This window comes from Anabas testudineus, chromosome 7 (genome assembly GCF_900324465.2).
Source record: "Anabas testudineus chromosome 7, fAnaTes1.2, whole genome shotgun sequence".
NCBI classification, from domain to species: Eukaryota; Metazoa; Chordata; class Actinopteri; order Anabantiformes; family Anabantidae; genus Anabas; species Anabas testudineus.
Window position 1 is genome coordinate 5,136,732 of NC_046616.1, and position 13,770 is coordinate 5,150,501.

At 39.7% G+C, this 13,770-nt stretch overlaps 1 protein-coding gene across 1 annotated transcript in view; it reads left to right on the plus strand.

Annotated features, from left to right (window-relative positions):
- The first annotated feature begins 2,306 nt into the window (after positions 1 to 2,306).
- Positions 2,307 to 13,770, plus strand: part of LOC113166996 (solute carrier family 41 member 1-like) — a 54,282-nt gene continuing 42,818 nt past the window's right edge. Inside the window, exon 1 of the mRNA XM_026367288.1 lies at positions 2,307 to 2,565. The gene's annotated coding sequence lies outside the window, so the exon portion shown is untranslated. The remainder of the gene's footprint in view (positions 2,566 to 13,770) is intronic.

A 13,770-nucleotide genomic window follows, 5' to 3' on the forward strand; every position in this document is an offset into this window, starting at 1 on the left:
TAAGAACTGTGTTGCAACATTGCAACATCACTGATATGAGACTGATGTTACATGTGTAGTTTGTCCTACAACATTTGAACATGTCTCAAACATGGTTCTGTTTTAGTTTTACTTCTTTTCTTTTCTTTTTAAATGTAGTTTTTAATTATGTTTAATCATTTTCTTTGTGCTTTTTTGATGATGTTGCTCTGATTTATACTTCATCTCAGTTTCTGTCGTGGTTTTTCTGTTCACTCTTTTCGAATGTGTTTGAGTAACAAATTAGAAGGAAACCAGCATAAAATGTCTTTTCAGTGTATGTTTGGGGCACTTTTATGTATTTATATGACAGCAAAGGAAACAGGAAACTTGGGGGACAGGGGTGTGGCATGCTGCAAAGGTCCCAAGTTGGACTAAAACCCAGGACACTGAGGTAATGAGGCAGGTGCCTTAATCATTCTTTAAGCGGGGTACTCCGCCTAAAATGTGTCTTAATAAGATGTTATGTCATTAAGTGCCCTTTATCAGTTGTACAGTAAGTCTCTGTTACTGTGTTTCTGTTCTGTTTGGACTAATGACGTAGGACTGAATGAATTGGACTGGGATTTCAGATTGTGAACTTGTGGACTGTATTCTCAGACCAGACATTCGTTAGCCTTACTCTGAGTTACTCACTTGTTCTCTGTTTTCAAGTATATGTGATTTTAGAAAAGCCACCATCTTCTCCACTCACCTTCTCGTCTGCCATGTTCTCTACTTCCCTATTGGTTTTTCATTTGCTTCTCCTGCGGTAGCTGCACAAACACAAAACACTGATTCACTTGTTACTGCATGTTTCATCTTTCATTCATGGTCCAACTATAACTAATTTTGTTACTCTCCAACAATGGGATTTGATAAATTACTGTATACTTTATTTACACGCTTGGGAAATCTCACATTCACAAAAAGACAGACTCAGCAGAAACCAAGATCAGCTTAAATATTTTGTACAACCGGCTTATGAATGGGCAAGATGAGAAACATAAGTAGATGTACAAGAACAAATATTCACATGGAGGAGTACGAAATTCTCCAGAACATCAAGAATTAGAAGGAAACCACAGGGGATGTGCAACACACTGCAGTGATTTGGCTATTGATGTGTTTCAGAAAGCACAGCACTACACAGAGAGAGAGAAAGTATGTTCCTGAGGATGACTGACGTACAGTTGCCTGCATTGGGAATACCCGCCTTTGTTTGGTCGGCATGTGTCTCATCCATATTCACAGAATCATCCTGGCACAGTGACCTATCGTGTGTCTGTTTTTGTTTGCAGCCAGCACCTTGAATAAGTGGAACACTTTACACCAAAGAAAGCCTGAACAAAAAATGTTGGCTTTGCTGGGAAAAGACAAATTTGCTGCTTCTCATACCCTGAACCCTGATCCATCAAGTTCATCAGAGCTCAACACAAATTATGTGCTTGTTTATGAACAAAATTTACTCAATCAAAAACATGCTTCTGTGTCACAGCACTACACTTCATGCAGTTAGTATAACATGGAAAACTGCCTGAGGAGAGAATATTTGAGCCATTTTCAGCAGCCGCATAACCATCAGTAAAACTTTTGGCTTGTTCAGAATAAAAGTTTCCGTTAAGCTTGGTGGCAATCACACTTGAACAGAAAGGAAGGAGGTTAAAGGAGTAAAGCTGCTCATAATGATGCAGAATTCCAGTTATGATGTGATTTATTGGAAATATTCATCGTGTTAGTGTGTATACTATAAAGTATTCATAATAAAAAATGTAAGCATGACTTTTATGTTGTACTGTAAGTAGTTGAAAGCTAATTTTACAGGTTTAGTTGGGTGATACTGGAGGAAAGTTCTCTGCAAAGTTCTCTTCTTTGCAGTAATGTTTTGCAAGATCCCAACACAACTGTCAGTAATAGTGATACTAATAAACAGTATCAACTTAGGGGGGTACGCCCATTTAAGTCACTGTGCACCCTCAGGTAAAGTCCTCTCACCGACACCATGTTGGTAAAATTTGAACCATCAAATCATCCTCTCCCTGACCATGTCCGCGTCGTATCACCGGCCAATCAGCTTCATTAGAGGGTGGGCCTTAGAGTTAAATCTCTGCACAGGTGTTGGCATTTTTGGCGCTAAACAGAATTCGTTTTGGTGCGAAATGTTGCAGTAACCAAGCCCAGACTAATGATTAGTCCATCATTACCTCAGGTGTTACTGCACCTGTGTGACGCACAGCCACGGAGCTGCGCTACCAGCGCCTGGTTCAGAGATGCAACGCGCCCATCACTGACTTTAGACTCAGCTGGACAGGTTTAATGGAGACGTATCGTTGGAAAATCAGTTAACAAACAGACACAACAACTGGACTTTGCGTAATAATAAACGGCCTCAACCTCCATGTGCAAAATGTAATAGTTTCTTCACGACGCACAATGTTACACATGCGCAAAAGTCAACATGAGCTTTAAGTTTGGATCATAATCTCACTGCAAAACTGTCAAAATGAATGAGAAGACGTCGCGCAGAGAAGATGTGGCACCCAGCTGTCTCCAGCTCTTCTTCAAGTGGTGAGTTGATAAACCCACGTTTTTACTGTGAGGACCTGGCTCCTGCTTTGCTCTGTGGTTGTTGTAGTTTGGTCTTTAGTAATCAGGCTGCTTTAGTTTGTGGATCACAGGTCACAATGTATGACTGCTACCTGGCATGGTTTAAAGGATGTTTCTTTATCTTGGTTAAGTTGAGGCGTGTTGAGACATGTGGTGGCACATTGTGTAGGTTTAACAATCATTGGCACAAACTACGCTCTGCTTTTGGGATCTACTGCATGGTAACAGTTCTCCTCCTGTCCAAGTATATTGTATTACTCAGAGGTGGAGCACGTACTCAACGTCAACTGTGCCCCACTACCACCCTCAAAAGTACTGTGGAGTAAAATGTACAGCATCGGTCACATGGCTTCTAGAAACTGGAGTCCAGGTGGTATACAGGTAATGCACCAAACAGGATTACTTAGTTAGCCTGGTAACTTAACACTAAAATAGCATGCAACAGCTTTAATGAACATTTGATAATACTTTACCTGAACCACTGTAGCTGAACTACCACTATTACTGCAAACTACTAGTTTAATGTGATCAGTGAAAAATTCCCCCTATTCAATCCTAGCATTGTTGAGCCTACACTAGTCATAAAATGTTCCTTTTATTTATTCCTGTGTACGTTACATGCTTTTGTTTGTCTAAACTAAAGGTGAAAAGCAGCAGAAAGCTGTTTTCTATCCCTTAATCCTTTGAAAACACGACTGAGTAGAAAACAAAGAAACGGTTTAAATGCACGTTTATTGACGCAATGATTCAATGCGCTGTAATCTGCAGATGAAGTTGAGCATGGCGACGCTTGAACTGTGAGATGACTGATGCTTAGCTCCCGAGAGAAGCATTCAGTTAAACCCGCAGTTCAAAGGCAAAGAAGCAGGAAAGCACTGTGGTATGCAAAGGAGTGGGCTGTCATTTTAAACGTTCATCTCCCTAAGGCAACATGCCAAGTCCTCAGTGCGCTCTGTAGACAGGCTCCCCCTACCCTACCTGGTGTCCTCTTAGTTAATATCAACAGTATCACGTCACACATGCCTGAACACTTGTGCAGACAGAACAGTTAGCAGCTCTTCTTGGAGCAGGTGGTCTACACACCCACCTTCACTTGCTCTACATAATACAGCATCTGTCACAGTCTCCTTTTTTACTTCTTTATATTTCCCTCACCTCCTCTTTGTGTCTGTCCACATTAACATATGTTTTCCATTTTAGCTCTTTACTAGTGACTTACAGGAAAGTGAGAGTAGAGAAATCAATCATTTTCTTCTTTCATTCCCATTTCTGCCTCTTTTTGCCAGTTTGTTCTGCTTCATTAAAATCACCTCTCTAGCTGTCTAAGAGTCAGTGGGCAGGAGGCCATAGACACCAGGCGTTCATGAGGTTGGGATTGGAGCGTGACCGTCAGATCGAGGCTGAAGGCTTTGAAGGCTTTTTCAACCGATGTGACGTAGTGTCGTGGTATCACAGGGGAGCATAGATCTTTCCTTACCCAGTTTAATGGTGAGCCATAGCAGAGTCTTACAACAGAGCTCTACTAGCTTGAAGCCCTGAAGCACCAGTAGTAAAAAAAACACTTTTCTATATTAATTGACAGCTGCTTCCAATTCCAACTCCTCCTTCTTGATTGGTTACACTCACTCATCCCTTTGTAAGGGAAATATCTCTGCTCTGCAAGTGTCAAGCACAAACAACTAACAGCACTTTCATCAAATGGAAGATTGCCAAAAAATGAAAGGAGCATTCACACCTGTGCTTTTCATACTGTCACAGTGTTGAAGGGGGGCGGGGGGGTGTGAAGTTTCTGTTGACATTTTAGCACTTTTTTTTTAAACGCACCACTGGAATCCATTGTTCCTGCTCTAAATCATCTGCTCTCCCCTGTGCAACAGCAAACTACAAACTTTAAAGAGCAGCATTTTAATCCAACAGGCGTTAAAAAAGAGAGATTTCCTATTTAACACATGACATGGTGGTGAGGAACCGTGGAGTAGTAGGATTTTGTCAATGTTGTTGAGCAACATGTTGTAACACATATGACACTACAATAGAAAGGGGTGCAGGTGAATGGTCTCATCAGGAAAGATCTATAAACAGGTTTTTATTGGGCAAAGGCATCTTTCACTCTCATTCATGTCACGTCATGTCATGTCGTTCTCAGCTGATCTCATGAAGTTGTTCTGAAACTCCAGATGAATGTGATCTGTCAAAAATGATTAGTAGCCTCTCTTATGATCCGAATACCATAAATTCTCAAATGGTGGTGGAGGACTTTTCACCTCAGTGGTGGAGAGGACACTGATCCAACCTGTATTTAACCTGTTAGCTCTGCTTTATCCATCTGACAGTACTGACTAGTGCACTTTGCAGTCTGACCCCTGTCCCTGCGCTACCGTGCATGATCAGGGCTTTTTTCTGAGCGTTGCTCGGTAACCGGGTCTATTTCTGAAAGGCTGGCAGGCTGGAGCTTGAAATTAATTTGTGAAAGTCTATACAGTAGATAAATTTAATGTCTGAAAGGTGACTTAAATGCAGGCTGTTCGGCTAAACCAAACTTTCAAATATAATCATTTGAGCAGAAAAGGCCGGTTTTACACACATTGTAAAAAAAATACCTTATCATTAACAACAAAAAAAAACCTCCCTGTAATTATGTGTACAATGCAGAATAATGGTGTAGTAACTGGTTTCACATTGAAAGTGTTGCAGCCCGTCATTCATCGGTACACTGGTACTGTGAGAAACTCTGCTGCCTTTTGTCTTTTACATAATTACCTTATTTGTTCATGCTGTCCACACCCCCAGCTATTTATTATAAGTGACTTTTATATGAGGAGTTTTAGTTAGGAAAGATTGTTTTGTTGAATTGTCAGTGCCTTCAATTCTATTTTGGTTCAGAATAATAAGACAGTTAACTTGTACTCAGTAAACGTCTCAATTTATTGTGCAGTATCAGAACAAATTCTACATGTTATCAAAGTAAAAGAGCTGTTTAAAGGGCTCTTGGATGAATGTGGTCCATTAGTCACAACTGATATCATTATCTCTGTCTTTAGTACACAGTACTATCCAGTGTGCTGACAAACACTTAACAGACTGTGATGTAAAGTGTTAATGTGAGCGCTGGCTTCATCATGTGTTTATCTAATGAGTCATATCCCCCGAGGGAAGGCCATGATGACCAAAATCTACCCTAAGCAGCAACTGCAGAAGTATTTCATTCTGTGTCAGCGTCCGTAAGTGCATGAATGTGTACGTATACGTGTGTCTGCATGCAGTGACACGCTTGTGTGCGATCACTTCTTGTGTAATATAACACAAAGCATCAGTATAATAGAAATCAACACCTTGAGTCAGAACCTCCTTTTAAAACATTACGTATATGTTTGCAGTAATTAAGCCTCAATTGGCAATTTTTAATCCATGTCTGATCCGGCCTGTTGTTGACAGTTTCTTTTCTTTTTTATTTTTATTTTTTGCAAGGCCTCTTTAAAATTGATGACGTTTCTAATTCAGCTGTTCCAAATGACATTTCACGGCTAAAGGGGGGGATGCTAAACAAGTAGTACACACAGGACAAAGAAGAATATAACTATAAACTCCATGATGCCAACCTCAGTGCAGCTTACAGATGAATGTTGCTGTAGTTATTGCACAAGAAACAAATTTTTTTAGCCATTGGTTTCTGTTAAAATCTGTCTCATCTTGGTAGATTTAGTTAGCAGATGTTTCATGGTAGAGCTAGGTTACTTCGTCCCATTGGTTACCTCACCTTCACTTTATAGCATGAGTGTCCTCCATATATGTAAAGAGGTAGAAGGTTAAAGTAGCATGTTTGACTGTCCCGTAGGAGACCAGAGTTCCCTAAACCTGGATTTAATGTAAGATTTTCCCAACCTTAACCATACCACAGTTATTGTCTGATTCCTTTAAAAACAAACTTAAAATATCTGATGACATTCCTCTGATATGTAATTTCAGTGTGTCAGAAATGGTGCAAGCGGGCAAAAGCCGGATCACTCTCATGAGTGTTTTGGCCTCGGGGCAACTGACTGGGAAAACTAATTAAACTAATGACGCAGGAAAGGATTCTGAAGTAATTAATAATGTTAAATGTTGTAGCCTGGAACTGTTTCTAATAAATCATTACATTCCTTTCAAGTTGGATTACCAAAAAGAAGCATTTCTATGTGTTTTCTAGTCACAGTAATCAAACCTAAAAAGTCCTCCACCATGCCGACCGTTTTCTCCGACCACTGTGTTGATTGGTTTCCGTGTTATTAAACATCCCTACAGTTATGGCATCAGTTTGTGCAAGTCTCCGAAACAGGCACAACCACCTCATGCAACCACTGGCCAGGTGGGTGGAGGCAAAATAGGCAAGGCCTGAACTTCTCCCTCTTTAAACTAAATATTCCTGAAAGAGCAACTTATACGTTTTTACTGGCTTTTCACCTGTTGTTGTTGCTTAAAACAAAAACGCAATGAAAAAAGAGAAGAGAGAGACATACATACGTTTCCTCACTTGATGTGACAGATGATTATGTCATCTATTTGTATTTAACAGAGGGTCACATGTAGAAATGCTAATGTTTTACCGTTATAATGCAAAGTTGACATAACGTGTGGAACTTTATTGTTTGCGTCCCCAGTTGTTAGGGTGGGGCATGAGGGTACATTTTGTTACCTGTGAGGTGTTGCTGCACTGTGTCTCAATGTAATCATGTGTATGTGTACAATGTGTACAGGGTGTGTGCACCATGTGTGTGGCTTGGCATGCTTACATTACATGTGCATATTCCTGCACATGGGAGCCATATAAAAAGCAGTACAGTCCCCGCCTTCCCACCCCTGGCACCTTTAACTGCTCAATGTTTTCAGCTGCATATGATCTCTGCAGCTCCATGATACCTAGTCACACTCTAACAGCACTTTAAGAAAAGTAGTCATGAATTAGAAGCACACACACATATACAGACTTCTGAAAGGCACAGGAGAGTCCTGTAAAAAGGAGAGCAGGGGAAACATAACACACTTGTGCAGAGCGCTCTCATTCCGAGTTGCCCTCAGGTCTTGTGAATGTAAGGAATTCACAGCAAGGGGTAGAGGAGGGGGAAAGCTGTTTGCTAGAGCTGCGTCTGCTGTTGTGCAGATGGAGAAATGTATGCCTAACATTCAATCACTCACACATATTCACACACCCTTTCATACTGGATATGCAGTGTGTGCACCCAGCAGGAGGCGTTTTAACCAAAATGACACATTCACATAGATGTGTACTTAACACACGTAAAACAAACGCATGCGATTACATATAGACGCAAACAAATATGCAGAAGCACACACAAACAACAGGAGAGCTTTTAAGTAAACCCCTAATAGCTTCCAGGTTTTGTCTAACATGTTCAAACACAAACCTAATGGCTTCTCTCCAAAGCGTCACTCAAGCCTCACACTCTGAAAAGTACAGTTTCCTCCTCAGGACGAAATGTGTCTTATGATGGTTTCATTTCATACCAAGTTTATTTAAAATTATTTTATTGTTAAGATAGTTGAGATATAGCCGATGCATTTCCACTTTTTATTAGGACAAATAAATTAAATTACTACTGATATTTTCCATTTTGTGAAGAAACTATTTGAATATTAAGTTTGAAAATGAAATTCCTATCCACTAAACAAATGTTTGAGTATGTGAATGTTTGTCATTTTGTTTTTTTAAGCATTCAGGCCCTTTTCTGTGGCAGATGGAATTGCGGTCAGGTGAATCCTGTTTGCTTAAATTTTTCTTTAGAGGAGTCTATGATGAGTCCTGTTGAGTGATAGACTAGGAAAAGGGTATAAAACCATTTCTAAAGCTTTAAGTGTTCCCAGGAGCACAGTGGCCTCAGTAATTTGGAACCACTGGCACTAGAGTTCTGGAGTTGGACATCCACCCAAACAGAGTAACCAGACAAGAACGACCTCAGTCAGAGAGAAGATGGAGCCCAATGGTCACTCTATAAGAGCTTCAGAGTCCTCTGCAGTAATGGTAGGACCTGGCAGATGGACAAACGGCTCATTAACACTGCATCAATCAGGTTTTTATGGTAGAGTGGTGGTTAGATGGAAGCCACAGCCCATTTGGAGTCGGCCAAACAGCATTTGAAGAACCCCGAGAGCACGAGGGCAACGATTCTGTGGTCTGGTGACCTAGAGCTAAACTCTCTGGGCATAGCTCCAACCACTATGTCTGGTAAACACCAAGTACTGTTCATCATCTGGTCAATACCATCCTGGTGGCGAAGCGTGGTGATGAAAATCTATTCCAGAGCGCATGAGACGTGAGGCTGTAGTTTGCTGTGATTATAGGAACCTACAAACTCTTTGTCACAGCAATAATGAACAACCCCCTGAGAGCAGAACCTTGTGAAGCTGAAGTCTTATAGTTTAGTTCACCAGGCCAAATTCAGCAACAGGACCTCTCTACTGGTGGTGGACTAGACACTAGCTTTACCAACCCGCAGTCAGTGGAGGTTTTACTGCCTTTTACTGACTTGTTTACACTGAAACAAGAGCCAAATGCCAGATGTGATTCAAACTGTCAAACAAAACCTCCATGAGTCAGCGTCCCATACGCTGCCAGTGGCACTGCTCCAGAATATGTTGGCAGTATGGACAGTTTTGACAGCTTCATATCTGTATTCATGAGACTTCATGCAAAGCTAATACAGAACAAGAGGTTAATGTGGTTGGTAAGTTTGTCCATAAGATGCTTTACCCACACCAGTCAGGAAAATAATCTTATTGTCCTACATGGACTAATAATGTTTTTCAAAATCAGTGTTGTGGCTGAATTTTCCCTTTCTATTTGTTCCTATGGGTTCTGGATTGTGTTCACTGGGTCTGAATGTGGTAGAAAATAAAGTCAAAACACAAGCTCTTTCATGGAACACCTCGGGAAGTTTACTTTTCCTGTCCTGCTTGGTCAAATTCTCTGTGGGCACTTTGCCATATATTTATACACACACACTCATGGGGGGTGAAAAACCAGAGTGTTTGTACCTAATAAATCTCATCTGGTTACCTCAGACATTTGCTTTTTCTCACTGGAGTTACTCTGACATTGTTTAGATACATTTAGTTTTCCTGAGCAGCTTGATTTTGAAATATGTTTTCAATATCATGTGTTCCAGTGTCTCCACAGGAGACAAGAGAAAAACTGTTACTCTAAATTAACGGTACATAACTCCATGATTTTCAGGATTATTTTATAAACAGTCTTCCATTCAGTGAATCCTTCTGATGCAGCAAAGCACTGAAAGATCAAAGTGATGGAAACTGGTTAATGGCTTTCTGTTTCAGTGTGTAATGTCATGTTCTGGCTTTAAATAATGTCTGTGGGCAACGTGAGGCTAATTTAGTTTAATGAGGACTCAGTCTTATCTGTGATATTCTCTCTTCAGTTTTCTGTAATAACACTGTAAAGCTACCTTTGATGATTTTAGTGTTTTAGTCGTACAGGGAGGACGACATGCTTCTCTACGGATTTAGTAAAAATACAGTGCATATTGTCTGTGCTGATATTTTCTAGTTGCTGATTAAGTTGACATTTGCTTTTAGCCAAGAGCTAGAATTTGTACAGCCGGAACGAGGATGCAAATAGCATATTGACTCGTCTATAATACAAATGAAAAGACAATAACTTCTGACGTTCGTTCACTTTTGTAAAAAAATAAATAGTGGAACAGCCTAAGGCAACAGTAGCATGTGATGAGTGAGTCATACTGATGAGCGGTGGGCAAGCTGCCTCCAACCACACGAAGATCTCATCTTCATCAAACCAACATCAAAGACATCTCTTAAAAGCGTTTCATACTTTTAATTGTTCAGGTTGTTATCGTTCCCATCTTTATTTGCTGCTTCTGGATCAGCGTTCTCTTTTAAATTCTCATTGCTCTGATATATTTTGATATTAGGTAGATTTTGAGATTACCTATTAGTTCCTTGTCAGCTACACGTCATGTGTTGATCTGGTTCTGTAGATGAAGATATTGTCTTGGACACAAACCTTGTCATTGATTTTGAAAATATATTGAAATTTTGTATAACTAGATACAAACACATAACAAATAATATATATATATTAAAATTTAGATTTTAGTATTTGCGATTAACTTTATATTTTAACCAGTGGTCTATTTTGGCAAAACATAAGATTTTAACAGGGAAATTGTTAAATGGTTGGTTTTGCAAATGTGTTCTTGAATTCTCCCTAAAAGTGAAGCTTCCAGCTGCTACTGTGTCTCTGTGGGATCTGTTTCTGACGGAGCTACGGCGCTAAATTATACCAAATCTCCTAGTAAAATCTCACAATGAGAAAATATTTTTACTGTATTAAAGCTGCATTAACAGATTTCTGACCATTTGAAAGCAGTATAAACAACCCATAAACACAAAACATCCTGAACCTTTAACCCTACACATGGCAAACATGGTTAGACAGCTGATATGTGATGAATCATGTGATCCGTTGTTCATATAGAAACATTGAACCTCCACCTCCCTAAAATGCAGCATTTTTTTCCCAGAAGACTTTGCACTTAGCATGCCCTCCACTCATCATGTTTGTTTAGGTTTTTCTGTGCAGTATAATAATCCTATGCCATTTAATCTAGACTGTATTTTTAATATGCTAAAGCTATTTCTTCAACGGTCGCCCTGGCTAAGTGATCAACCTCACCCGTAGAACCAAAGACAGAGTTGTAAGGAGTCTCTTGTGGTTGGCTGCGCCACATGGGTGGACGGCCCATAATTGGCATGTTTATTGGTAGTTACTTGGCCCAAAATTAAGGAGAATTATTTGAAATTACAATAATGATACAATAATGAAGGTCATTATTTGGACCTTAAACTGACTCATTTCTCACAATCCCATCAGGGCGTACAGTAGTAATCTAAATACACAGACAGTATTCTGTATGTACAAATCCATGCACACAGTGTGCTACTGTGGTGACTGAGCAGCAGTCAGTTTTAAAGAGACTCAAAGAGGAAGTCGGTTATCTGACGGAGCTTGAGTTATTTCCTGCTCCTTACCTCTGTGCTTGTCATCACCACAGGAGTTATTGACTGTTCATTAGGACATATTCGAGCAAGTGTTGTATCTCTGGCACTTATCAGGAACTGTGTTGCATTGGCTGCATGGTGAGCAAGGTCATCTTCTGCACATCCAAGTCTTTCTGGGGCGTCCTGAGGCCTTTCGTGATGACTTGGACAGCATATGTCTGTTCATGTCTCTTTTTTCTAATATTTTAGTTGAAATATACACAAGATGCAATATTTCAGTATTAGGAGTTTTTGGAAGTTCAGTATATGAAGCACAGGATTACTTCCTCTTTCCAGTAAATGTGATTCTATATAAACTCTATAGGTTCTGCTGTGCTATGTAGGAGCATATCACACACTCAACAAAGGTGTTTGTAGGCACAGAGCTTCTGGGTGCACTGCATTGTAGGATTTAAGACAAACCAGATGAATTGATTAGCTTCAACACAGGGCCCTGTACTTTTCTGCAGCCTGGTCTGTCATTAAAAATGTAGGAAAAAAACTAAATTGGTCAAACACCCGTTCAACAAGCTTTTTTCACATTTTAACCATTTTTTTTCTTTCATTTCTAATCTGCTGAATACATTTGATCATGAAATGTTGCACAATGATTAAGTCTCAATTAAATAGTCCAAATTATGGAGCCTAGAGTAACAGTCTGTTTCTAATTTGACATAATTGTTGGCATAGATCAGACTACAGAAGGGTCTTTTTCCAGTGGCGAACAGTGAACATCAAGCTGTGTATTGGTCCAGGTGATGATGCCCTGATGGAGAGCTGGCTAAGACACTGGCACACTCTTGATTAAATGTGATCAACGCATGTGTGCACACGTGTGGTCTGTCTGGCAGGCTCAGCAGTGTTTCACCAGTTCAGTGACACTGTCATCCAGCCAAGAACAGACTTGGGGCCAGACCAGGAGAGATAGAGCCAGTTACTAATGAAACAAAGAAAACTCATTCACATTTCCATATAAATGTCTGCCAGTACACACACTGAGCTTATTAGTCATATTCAAATATTGGAGGAAATATCATGTCATGCAAAAGAGCATGTTCTTTCATCACTTTTGAGACCATATCCCACTTTGTCTCAATCAACTTAACCTAGTCTCATTGTATTTTTAAATACAAAAGTACATGTGATGACATGTTAAGAAAAAGAAATTCAGGCACACATAACGAGAACACAAATTAAGCAATATCTGCACCTCAGTAACTTAATTCATGTTAAGGATTTATTGCCTTTTGTTTTTGATTGTCAGACGGCCACTTTCTAGCTTAATCTCACACACTCTTGCAGCTCACACAAAGTCACAAAGGTGGTGTAGAGCAGCTTTACGGGTTAACCGTCTCTTTGGCTCAGTGGAAAACACATTTTTATTTACTTATATTTTGTTAGGTAAATATTGCTGGAAGCTTTGCAAGTGCAACCATTTGTGGTTTCAGATTTCAAAACACCTTTACGTGCATAGAGTCTCTTTGACTTTGCCAATGCCATGTTCACATGTCACAGAATAAATCATTAATTATTAATATAAAACCCTTTTAACCAGACACACACATACAGAAACATTTGTTTGTTTTATTAGTGATTTTTAATGTCCATCAAGAGTGACTGTATGTTTAACACTGTAAATTGGATCATAGATCAGTTTGATTAAAACTGTTTTTTCAGCCTTGTTGTTTAGTCTGGTGTCTGAACCTCTTTTTATATGTATATTTATTCTGTGTTTCCATTGCATCCGAACGTGAACAGTGTCTAGGAAGAAAAACAGTCATGACACAAACAAATGCATAACACTTGTTAGCGCGGAACTGCAAAACTGATCTAAAACTAATATTTTAGCATAATTTGCCTTGATTTGTACCATGATATTTAAGAAACGAAGCAGAGTGAGTAGCAGTGATGAATGAACCGCTCTGTGTAAAGTCAATTGCTGTATACACATTTTCAATCAAACTGGCCTGCTGGCAAAAAAGACCACCCCAAAAATCACATACTGTAATGAATTTTGAAAAGACTCCAGGGCTCGTGCTGGAAACAGTTTTCCCTAGAGATAAATGTGCTATTATTGTTGGCCTCTCTCACTTT